Source organism: Anser brachyrhynchus (genome assembly GCF_964034855.1).
Source record: "Anser brachyrhynchus genome assembly, chromosome: 1".
NCBI lineage: Eukaryota > Metazoa > Chordata > Aves > Anseriformes > Anatidae > Anser > Anser brachyrhynchus.
Window position 1 is genome coordinate 187,307,118 of NC_137694.1, and position 12,996 is coordinate 187,320,113.

At 36.2% G+C, this 12,996-nt stretch overlaps 1 protein-coding gene across 12 annotated transcripts in view; it reads right to left on the reverse strand.

Annotated features, from left to right (window-relative positions):
• NBEA (neurobeachin) overlaps positions 1-12,996 on the reverse strand; it is a 518,392-nt gene that overhangs the window by 376,109 nt on the left and 129,287 nt on the right. The gene's annotated exons all lie outside the window — the stretch shown is intronic.

Consider the following 12,996-nt stretch of genomic DNA (forward strand, 5'->3'; position numbering starts at 1 on the left):
GAGTTATTATTCAAATAGAAGTGGAAAAATATTTGTTTTAGCTTTCCTGATGTGATCAGGATTATCCCAAGTTTTTAAGTATCTAGTCCTGCAACTTGCAGTTCTAACCAGAGGTCTTGTAGTTGGCAGAGGCAGGAGATGACGAGTGGGATCCAGCTTACGATGCTAGAATGATGCAGGCCAAAGGCTGTGTCAACCATCCGACCATCCAGATTATGCTAAATAGCAAAATATGCATCCACTAGGTATAACTCATTCCACACTTTCAGTCCCTATAGACACTACTACCATGGAAATGAGGACTCAAATGGCTGAACATGCATGTGGGCAGCAATGCCCAGCACAAACCACAGTGTAACATCAGGGTGGAGAGCTTCCATCATACTTTGTCAGGACTAAACATTAAAATTGTATCTAGGCCTGACCAAATAAAGGCTGAGAATCACTTTTAATTCTCTTAGGAATGCACTCAGAGCAGCAAGGAAATCACCCAGCAGCCCATCCCAGATTCCCAGATGTGCTCAGATGTGCTCAATATCCATGAGGTGTTCAGAAAGCACCAGATGAGAAGGTTGGGGGCAGGGGGGAGAAAGAAAAAAAAAGTGTTCAGTTTAGAAACTGGAGAGATATTAAAGACTTCAGGGGACAGACTCATTGAGAAGGTGAAACTATGTTATGAAAACCAACAAACAGAGGGAATATATGGCAGATCAATTCACCGTGGGAGAAAGAAATCACGATTGGTTCTTGTGTAGTGAGAAGGAAACAAAAATATACTCATCTGTTGCTGAAAACCCAGAGGAAAAGGAGAAACAAAAAACTGTTATGACAGAAAGAAAATATTTTAAATTATTTTGAAATAGCTTAAAAATGTAGGTGATGGAATGCACTATGCTGAGTTAAAAATGTAAAAAAGTAATTTTCCCTTTTCTAAGAATAAAATATTTATAATAATTCCTAACTCTTAAAACAAGTATCTGCAATCAAGAAGGCTCTCACACACAGGTGCTGGCCACAGGCAAGGGTGAAAACTGCAGCATTTCCAACTATGAAAAAGTGAATTAAAGAAAATAACCAACCTATATTTTATAAATTTCAATTTTACATAGGGTATGTAGTTAGCAAGAAGTTCTCTTGCTCTCCAAATACAATCTTTTACATTGAAATAAATGTTAAGATTGGTTAATCCATGTCAGCACCAAAACACAATTAATGTGCTGAGAACAAGATGTATTCTATTTGGTGAGAGAGGCTGGCATGTGAAAAGTACACAGTGTAGGCCAAGTACATACTGTGAACATGAAACAATGCCTTGTGTTGTTTCATTGCTGACTGGTCACAATAATCAGTCTAAAAACACATATAGAATTCTCCACAAAGTGTCAGCAGTAAGAGAACACAGATAACATCCATTTACAATACTCAAAAGCGTTTATCAAAACAGTCTGTCAAACTGTCATATCAATTTCAAAACAGGTTATATGCATCAATTTTTTCTTACCATGACAGAAAATTCCTATTGTATTTGTCATTTAAAATGAGACACTCATCATTTTTACTACATGACAAGACATAAGTAGCTCATGTAAAGGCTTGAAGATATATACTTAGAAAACTCAGAAGTTGAACAGATCAAAGAAAATTCCAAGATCCAATAAAATTCCATACTATCCTATTTTATGAGTAACTTTTAGTCTTAGAAGGACAAAAATGCAGAAAGTTAAGAAACAGCATACATTTGTGGGATTAAGACCTAAATTACAATAACAAATAATATTAATTTTATATTGAAAATCAAAAATTATTCTTAAAAAGGATTTTAAAGTTTTTTATAGTATGTGAACACCACTAGACTTATGTCTGGAATGTCATTTCTGTGAGTGATGTTCCAGAAGCCTGTATTGCAATTTATTTGCCCCTCCTATCAACTTAAATGTAAACTCATGGGGTGGAATTATTCTTATCTCATATTAACACGATTTTTACACAACGGTTATAAATTCTGATAGGACTCCGAACACAAATTCTAAGACACCTTAACAAAATAGGTTTTCTGTCTTTCCTTCTTTTTAATTATGCATAAAATACATCAGTCAACTGTGAAACAGTCAGCGGCCTGCTTTAACCATGCCACAGAGACAAAAAACCACTAGCTGGTTCTATGCAAGTAAGAGTCAATCAACATAGTTTTTAATTCAGATGCAGATAGAGCCTAAATATCATTTTGAAGATTTTAGCCATTTTTATGTGGGATATGACTGAACTGATTAATCCTGCCTGTCCACATTAGCTCTGTACAGAGCTAACGTAGCTGTCACTGCAAAGTGATGCCAATGTTCCTACTTTCAGGGAAATGTATTAATTCAGACAATACATTTGTGAACGTACTACGCCTTTTTCTAAGGCCAAAATAGCTTTGAACATCTATGAAACCAGACATGCAAAGACACCACAAGCAAGCTCTGCAAAGAGTTGGCTCAGGACTGCAAGCAGTAACTCTACCTACATTCTTCGTCCTTCCACGTTATCCAAGATCACCACCATAAATAATAGAATCGTAGTATATACTAACTCAAATCTTGGGATAGCACATGTGAATGCATTATTACATCTTCAAGTGCATAAAAAATGTCATGTATCAGAAAAAGAAGCAGTTAAGGTGAACAACCTGATATGTGCATAGAGGCACAATGAAGTTTGAGGTGAATAGAGTATAGATGAAAATTAGCACCATAATTAAATACAGCTGGCAGTTTGTCCACATCATTATACATGAAATGAAGTAATTAAAAATATCTTTACAATTTTAACAGATACAAGGAATGTAAGATCAAAATGGAAGGGTTTTTAAATTATAATTGCACACACAGTACCAAAGCTAGTACTACCTGAAGAATATGATCAAAGAGACAGGCAGAAAACAGATTACATGCTTAGTCTGATTTGTTTTTTCTTTTTCCAGAAATATTGCTTACACTTGTTTTGGGTGAAACTTTTTTTTTTTTTGAGGAGGAAAAAGGGAGTTAAACTGTACTAAATAACAGCTGCTGAATGAAACAATATTTTTTAAATGTTATGTTATCTACACTTTATACTAGAGAGCATTCAATCTGCCTGCAAAAGCCCAACAGTTAACAATTCTCAATGCTTTCCCCAATGTCTTCAAAACTTCTCCTTCTCTACATGTTCAGACTGACCTCAAGCAAACACGTAAGTATACGTATTTTATATAAATATATATATATGTAGCAATAAATGCTTAATCACATAATGAATGTTTTCTCCTCAACATTGCATTCTAGCAATTTAGTCTGCCTGTCTAATTTATTTTGTATCCAGAAGTTTTAACATATTTCTAATGATAGTCAATTTATATCATCATCTTGGAAACTGAAAATAAATTAAGATTTTAAATATAAAAATCTTTATCAGCAGAACCAAGTTGTCAAAATTATGCCTTTCAAAAAGTTACTGTTGACACATGGGAAATAATATTGGTTAGAAGACTGTCTTCTGAGATGTAAAATTTTTCAAACAGAATTTAACAAACTTACCAGTAACTAAAATGCATCGGATTGGTGCAGGGCTCACATTAAACTTGCAAAATTCTGTGCATTGCCATACAAAATTTCTCTCCATTCTTGCCTATTTTCAACTCCCCTAGATACAAAGGCAAATATAAAGGATACTTCAGCCCATTCCTACATCTCCTCTATTCCATGCCCTGCCTAGAAGACATCAGTTTTTCTGCAGTGCAGCTAAGATATAGAAATACAATGAAAGTATGTACACACACCAACACTAAATCAGTTAGAATTGTGATTTCTTCTACTGAAAATATAGGTAAATTCAGGATATTTTTTTCCAGCAGTTTTCCATTACAAAGTACAAAAAAAAATAAATAAAATAAAAAGAAGTTTCAAACCAAGATAAAAATACAGTATTGCCAATGATTATGACACCGCTTATTCCATAATTAGTGTGTTTTAGAGATAGTAAGTTGCTGGAATACGGTTACATAAAAAAGAAGAAGATTAATTACATTATTATAGTATAGTATGTTTCCCCTCAAACGTACATATCTCTTGTGAAGACAAAAAGAAAATAAAATTATCAAAATAGTACAAACCACAGGAGGACAAAACTGGTGTGCACAGCATGCACTGTCTGACTGGAAGTCGTTCTTAAGATTGCATTCATGTCTATACACATTCATGATATTTGTAAATACCCTGCCTTTACAGATCGGACAGTCATTCTTATGACACACACTCTGAGGTTACAAATACCACCTAGCATCTTTAATTCACCCTGAACTATAGATATAATAAAAATAACTATTATGTTTCAATAATTCACCATGAAGTTGACATTGAAATCTGCCAACATTACAACCTTCAGTCAACAGCCATACAGTAATGCTCCTTAAATAAAAACATATATGATGGTAATTCACAAAAATAATTGCTTCTGTAGGTAACAGTCTTCAGAATTCCAGAATACGACACTTCCTTCTTCGTTAAAAATATGAATAATTAAAAACATCATATATATTTTGTTTTCACTCTCCATTTATATCTTTGGGAATTTTAAAGAACTTGTGCAGATTACAAGTCACAAGGTTTATGAAGTCTTTACTATGAAAACAGACAAACAAAGAACCTTCTTTGTCAACTTCTAAATTGGCCAGTGATTCCCAGAAAGAGAAATTTATTACCTTTTCATAGAGCTATTGAGCAATTTAGCTAAACAATTCTTATGAAATAAATTCTCATGTTTTGTTTATGAACAAAATTGTATTGGGAACATCAGCCATTGCATATATTCAAAAAAACTCAGGTGGCAAAGACGCTTGGGGAATAAGTGAAGTGAAATATGTTTTTTTTGTTTGTTTGTTTGTTTTTTGTTTTCCCCTTCAAAAAGACATTGAATAGATCAGTTTCTCTCATCTACTTTCCTATGAAAATTTTCTCTGAAATTTTTACCTAATTTCTTTAAATATCAACTTAGAGTGTGTGCTATAAAATTATCTGGATTTTGCATTACAAAAAGCAGATTTAATAAAAGTAAGCATGTAGCTATAAATATCTAAGTATGTTAATAAATAATAGATGATTTAACTATGTAAAAGAGAAGGACGCAGGAATTTGTTCTGTCTGATTATCTTTGGGAAGGATCCTTCAAAAACTAATTCCATCTTATTTCCAGCTTCTACAAAATAAGATAAAGAGATCATACCATTAACTCCATCATAGGCTGTTATGTGATAACTGTTGAAAATTAATCTTTGCATAAACAGAGTGTGTGGTATTAAGGAAAATCATACACCAATGATTTTTTTTTTTTAATTTTTGCGCACACACACAAATCTGAAGGCACTTGCTCCTTAATTTCAACTGACAGAAACATACAAAACTCAGTACTTGGCTGTATTAGAGAGAAAATTATTATTATTTAAAAAGCTTTTCATCCACTGGTAGCCCATGCCATCTGAATGTTAACATTTTTTTCAAAAAAAAAAGTTTTTCAGAAAAAAGTTAAGCAAGTTTGGCTGATTCATTAAGTGATATATTACTTCATCAGAATATTTACTAGATGAGGAATGTTCCATAGTATGAGCTCAGAAATCCTCAGGGAGAAGCAATATTAGTTTTTAGCAATATACTAGTAATATATTTTGATGCACAGAAGACACAAGATGATCTCCACTTCCTTACATTTTTTCCTTCAGGAAGAAAATGCAAACCACAAGGGGAAGGCATAGATTTCAGAAGGTTTTTTGACTGCGCTTTTAATATATAAAGTGAAAAATTGTGTCACAGTATATTCACTGCTGTTGTGCATGTTTTAATGCAACTAATTGCTCTGTCAGATTACTGACCAAATTACATATTCTTTCATTCATTTTTATTCAGTCACTGCTACTAAAGCCAGAGTGATGAAAAAACAACAAGAGTTCTCATAAACAGACTGGAGGTAAGATGAACTCAGAACAGAAGAGACATGCTGACTGTTGTTGGGGATGGAGAAAAGATCCAGTGAGCTCACAGCTTGCTCACAGCTAAACTTCTAAAGGGTTTCCTTAGATTCCAGTTTAACTACCTATTTGCTTTCTGTACGGTTTTTGAAGAGAAAGGGGAAACTACTTTCTCTTCTCTATTCCTCTTCTTTTTCTCATATCAAATGATGAAGACAGTAAGAGAAGATTGTTAATGTGTTTCACTCAAAGTGACACCATGAAACATGAGTTGTATGAATAGGTGAGATTTGGGAGAACTAAAGAGGAAAGTCATTACGCAACTTCACTTCTGGACATAACATTTTGGGACACAGACTCCAGTCGTAAATCAGCCACCCTCAATAGTTCCTGGATCTGAATATGTGGAGTTACCACAGTTTGGGAGTTTGCAGAGGATTTTTGACACATGGTACGACTGTTTTTGTTTGTTTGTTTGTTTTTAATAAATGACATTTCAGCAGTCTGATTTGTGAAGTAACATTTCCTTCCATGACATTTTGGGAAGAGTATAACTGATTTCCTTTGAGCACAGCTAGGTTATACCGCAGATCTGAAATTTCAGTTGCAATATTTAGCCTTGTTCCCTTTGAAACATATAAGAAGTGGATCATCAGAACCAAACTCTGCAAACTCCAAATTCTACAGTGGAGGCAGCAATGGACTGGGACCCTGATACTCCATTGGAGACATAGGTCATAAAAAGGATGACTTTCACAGGCACCCAGCCCAGCAGGGGCAAACAAGAAAATTCTTGAAACATACTTGAAGGAGAGGACAGGTTAGGCAGATATGCAGGATAGTACCTGGCATTCCTATTTTCTGTTATGATCTTAAAGATAAATTCAATTAAACTAATGACATGATTAACTAAGAACTATTGGAAATTCACAGATTTTCCATATTAGAATAAGAAAAAATATATATATCATATTATATTTCCTGCCAAGCTCTGCTACTTCCCATCTATGGAAACGAATAGAAAATCGTACATATTTGCTACCCAAGAGACAGGATAGTTCTCTAAGTTATTCTAACGAAAAGAATATGCAGCAACACTACTAAATGCAGACAGAAACCTAAAAAATTGTCATCTGAATAAAACAAACAAACAAAAAAACAAGCAAATAAACAAAACCAGGTTAAAGATATTAATTGATTAGAACAAAGCACATAAAAAATTTAAAGGAAAGGATGAGCAGGAGTTCAAATATTATTGTTGCCTCCTTCAGTGATGTTTTCATTTTACTGACTTAATCTTAGTAGATGGACAATATGCTCTGTATCAGGACTATCTAAATTAAAGAGTCAAAATAATGTCTAATAAAATTGACTGAAAAGATACTACATTTATTTTGCTACATATCTGGGGGGAGGGTGTTATATATCACCTTTGAGATAGTTAAGGTGGCCCTAGGCACTGCATTTATTTAGTAAGATAAACAATAAAAACCTTTTTAATTGCTCTAGTACAGTTTACGTGATCTAGCAAATCCAGTTAGTAACTTCTAGAATAACTATATAAAAGAAATCTTTTGACCTTATCTTTTTAAGTAAACAGCTGTAGATCCTTCTATCTTCAAATATGTTCCCAATATGATACAATCCAAAGCAACAATATCAACTGAATTAACACTTGTTCTTTATTCTGTGTTGGAATTGGATCAGTACCAAAGCCATCAACACTTGATACCTTGTTGAAATCAGTCTCTATGGCAGTGCTCAGCAGACCCAAATGAATTCAAAACTGTACACAAGAGACCACAAGCAAACACAGCAAATCCTCCCTATCATGTTACCAATGTAGTATAATCAAAGGTATCAAGAAAGTACCCCCAAAATCCACTCTATATTTATTTTTATTAAATAAACACCTTCTTGGCTTAGGCTGCTAATTTTTCTATTCTAACCAGAGTACGGAAAAACAAGACGAAAAGGGACAGGCTTGGTATTCAAATTGATAGACTACTCTTCCAAGTAGCAGGTGCATTATTTAAAATAAGAAAACACACTTAAGATATGAATTCAGTTTCGATCATTCTAATTTCAGAATATGAAAGCATAAGAACCTCTACAGTGCTTCAAAAGCAGAATTGTAGGATATTTCGATATTTAGTCTTACTGAAGATCTAGATAAGACAGACAGGGATATGCATGTTGAGGAATAAAGAACATTTACAAAGAGTAGTACTAAGCCACGAAGTTTCTGTATTCACATTGTCCTGCTATAGCATTCAGAATTTTATTTACACTGAATTTATTCATTTAGAAAAGATTTAAACTGTAAGTGAATCAAGGAGATGAAAAGCAAGGTAGTCCTTCACAGTCGTGTTACCAAACTTATTCTGCGAAAAATATAAATAAATAAATAAATAAATAAATAAGTAGAGAAACCTGTACTTATTAAAGGGACTGAAATGTGAAGGAGAGTAGCAGGTGAGAAGGATTCAGAAAAGTAGTCTGGATTGCTCATACATTAGGGTATCAAGCTGTTGATTCTTCTCATCTCCCAGGAACACAGTAAGGCAAAACCAAAGACAGCACAACTTTCCAAGGGGCAACTTTTGAGTCCTCCCATTTGGCCACCAGAAAGAAAGAAATACTTCAACAGCTAGCGTAAGACTTTATAAACATAATCGTTTATAATAATGTCAATAATGTCATCAAGCATCCTCTGGACTCTTTTTTTTGTTTTGTTTTGGCAAAGATGCACAATGGTTATCTACCTTTTGATGGTACCTTAGAAGAATAGATATATTGGAACTGCTGAATGTCAACTACTTTTCAGAAAGAAGTGCTGACTTGTAGACGCTTTTTATAGGGTATAAACAAGTATCAGATCCAGTTCTACAACTGAATTTTGGAAGTGAAAATACACCTGAAGAATGTAAATGACCAAATAGTCTAAATAACAAGGGGAAAGAAGGAAAGGAAACAATGTGTACATTCCTTAATCCACCCCACAAATTAAACATAACCCTTTTATCTCCCTTTCTCCTTTCCCCATAACCTCTCTCCTTTGCCCACAGAAATCTTTTATTCCTTCATTTGCCTACTTCCTTGTTCACCTGAACTATTATTTCTTCTCCATATCAACATCCTGTTAAATTAAATATAAGAAAATAATTAACATACACCAGAAAAAAACAAAAACAAACAAAAAAACACAAACTAATTCAACATTTATGTCACATCTCATCAAGCAGGCATTTGCTTAGAAGTCTTTTGAGTATGTTCTTGAGTTGGGATCACATTTTGTTGTATTATGTATTTGTATAATTTGTAGAACAAAATAATTACAGAGCTCTTTTTAAAAAATAACCTAATTATAGAAGAAATGTTTTGATTTATTCACAGAGAACTGTTTTTCCTACTTACAGTTCAACTAAGTCCAGAAACGGTTCTGTATATTTTATATTGAGCTTTATTAATGTTCTCACTCACTAGAAAGACCATATACTTAGGAAGAATTAGCCTTTCTCTCAGTTTCTACGACTTACATCACATTAACACTCCATTTTTAAAGAGACTGAGCTACTGATTTATCATTTATTATAGGCTCAGCTCACTAATGAATTTAACATATAATTTATTCATAAATATATGCACACACACACACACAAGATTTTCCTTAAATTGGAAAAAAGTATTTTGCCTACTGCTGTGCCAGTAAATAAAAACATACAGGGATTTTTTTCATACATTTGTTTCAACTCCCCCTTTACCCCCACACCCCCTACTTCACAACACTTCAATGAAAGGTACATACTGGAAAACAGATTAGTAAAAAATAAATATCTTACACCACCAGCTTTTCTCTCTCTCTTTTTTTTTTTTCTTAAACAATGAATGAAATTATTTTCATTACTGTGCTGCAGGGAAATAGAGTTCCTTAATTTTAAGACTGTTGTATTAGTTCCAACATTGTACTAAAATATTCTCATGAAATACGTTTACTTTTCACACCATATATATATGAAAAAACATATACATAAATAAATAAAACCCAGCAGCCATCTAGCCATCTTAGTTACAAATATTTGAATTACCAAGTGGAAAAACAAATTTGATAAAACTTCAACAAATTAATTTCTTAAATTAGACTGAGATTAGTGATCTTCCAAGAGTAATGATACCAATGCATCACTTTCAGATAAATTTTTCAAAGTCATAGGTCATTATAGTATTATTTATTATTTTTCAGTTTACTAATTTATTATTGAACTATCTAATGCAATAGGAAATATCCAGAATAACTAATAGCAGAATGCATTCTGAGCAGGAAAATAAGCCACATACTTTGAATTATGTACTTACTTCCGTAAGTAACTCAAATACAGGAGTCAGTTTATGTTGTCCCTAAAACCTGTACAGGGAAATACGGTAACAGTTCTAAAAGTATTATACTTATGTCTGTTGGAAGGACAGCAAAGTAGGGCATAGACAATTGAGGAGGTTCCTGGAATGCACTGATGATAACTTCCTTCTCCAAGTGAAAGAGAAGACAATGAGGAGAGGTGCTGTGCTGGATCTCATTCTCTCCAACAAGGAGAGGCTGGTGGAGACTGTAAAACTCAAGGGCAGCCTTGGCTGCAGTTACCAGGAAATGGTGCAGTTTAGGATCCTGAGGGCAGTGAGGAGGGAGCACAGCAAGATCACTATCCTGGATTTTGGGAGAACAGACTTTGGCCTCTTCTACCTCTGCTTGGTAGAGTACCATGAGACAAAGCCCTGGTGGGAAGAGGGGCCCAAGAAAGCTGGTTAATATTCAAGGGTCACTTCCTCCAAGCTCAGGAGTGATACCTCCCAACAAAGAGGAAGTCAGGCAAAAACACCAGGAGGCCTGCATGGAGAAGAAAGGAGCTCCTGGTCAAGCTCAAGCAGAAAAAGGAGGCCTACAGAGTGTGGAAGCAAGGCTAGATAGCCTGGGAGGAATACAGAAAGATCATCTGAGCAGCCAGTGATGAGATTAGGAAAGCTAAAGCCCTATTAGAATTAAAGTTGGACAGGGATGCCAAAGGCAACAAGAAAGGTTTCTATAGATACATAAGCGCTAAAAGGAAGACTACGGAAATTGTGAGCCCTCTCTGGAAGGAATCGGGAGACCTGGTTACTCAGGATATGGAGAAGGCTGAGGTACTCAATGACATTTTTACCTCAGTCTTCACCAGCAAGAGCTCTAGCCACACAGCCCAAGTCCCAGAAGGCAATGTCAGGAATTGGAAGAATTAAGAACTGCCCACTGTAGGAGAAGAACAGGTTTGAGACCATCTGAGGAACCTGAAGTTACACAAGTCTGGGGGACTTGACGAGATGCACCCACAGGTCCTGAGGAAATTGATGGATGTAGTCACTAAGACACTATCCATCATATCTGAGAAGCTGTTGCAGTCCAGTGAAATTCCCACTGACTGGAAGAGGGGAAATATAACCCCCATTTTTAAAAAGGGAAAAAAGGGAGACCTGGGGAACTACAGGCCAGTCAGTCTCATCTCTGTGCCTGAGAAGATCTCAGAGAAGATCCTCCTGGATATTATGCTGAGGCACGTGGAAAATAAGGAGGTGATTGGTGACAGCCCACATGGCTTCACAAAAGCAAATTGTGCCTGACAAATCTAGTGGTTTTCTACAATGGGGTTACAGCATTGATGGATAGGGGAAGAGCAACTGACATCATCTACCTGGACTTGTGCAAAGCATTTGACGCTGTCCCTCATGATATCCTTGTCTCTAAATTGGAGAGACATAGATTTGATAGATGGACCACTCAGTGGGTCAGGAATTGGCTGGGTGGTCGCACTCACAGCATTGCAGTCACTGGCTTGATGTCCAGGTGGAGATCAGTGATGAGTGGTGTTCTTCAGGGGTCAGTACTGGGACAGGTGTTGTTTAACATCATTGTTGTTGACATGGACAGTGGGATCGAGTGCACCCTCAGCAAGTTTGCCGAAGACACCAAGGTGTGTGGTGTGATTGATAAGCTGGAGGGGAAGAGATGCCATTCAGAGTGACCTCTACAGGCTTGAGAGGTGGGCCTGTGCAAAGCTCATGAAGTTCAGCAAGGCCAAGTGCAAGGTGCTGCAGCTGGGTCGGGGCAATCCTGAGCAAAAATAGAGGCTGGGTGGAGAATGGATTGAGAACAGGTCTGAGGAGAAGGTCTTGGGGATGTTGGTTGATGAGAAGCTCAACATGAGTTAGCAATGTGCACCTGCAGGCCAGAAAGTCAAATCATGGCCAGTAGCTTGATGGAGGTGACTGTCCCCCTCTATTCTGCCCTTGTGAGGTCCCAGTTCGAGTACTGTGTTCAGGTCTGGGACCCCCAGCATAAGAAGGACATAGACGTATTAGAGCAAGCCCAGAAGAGGTCCATGAGTATGTTCAGAGATCTGGAGCACCTCTCCTACGAAGAGCAGCTGAGAGAGTTGGGGTTGTTCTGCCTGCAGAAGAGAAAGCTCCAAGGAAACTTTTCAGTCGTCTCCCAGTACCTAAAGGGGGACCTGCAAGAAAGCTGGAGAGGGACTCTTTATCAAGTACTGTGGTGATATGACAAGGGGTATTTTAGTCTTTAAACTAAAAGAGGGAAGATTTAGATTAGGTATAAGGAAGAAATTCTTTACTCAGAGGGTGGTGAGGCCCTGGAACAGGTTGCCCAGAGAAGCTGTGGATGCCCCATCCCTGGAAGTGTTCAAGAACAGGCTGGATGGGGCTTTGAGCAACCTGGTTTGCTGGGAGATGTCCCTGCCCATGGCAGAGGGGTTGGAATCAGGTGATCTTTAAGGTACCCTCCAACCCCCATCCTATCCTATCCTATCCTATCCTATCCTATCCTATCCTATCCTATCCTATCCTATCCTATCCTATCCTATCCTATCCTATCCTATCCTATCCTATCCTATCCTATCCTATCCTATCCTATCCTATCCTATCCTATCCTATCCTACCCTACCCCCAGAGAATTAGGCCACACACTTTGTTCTAAC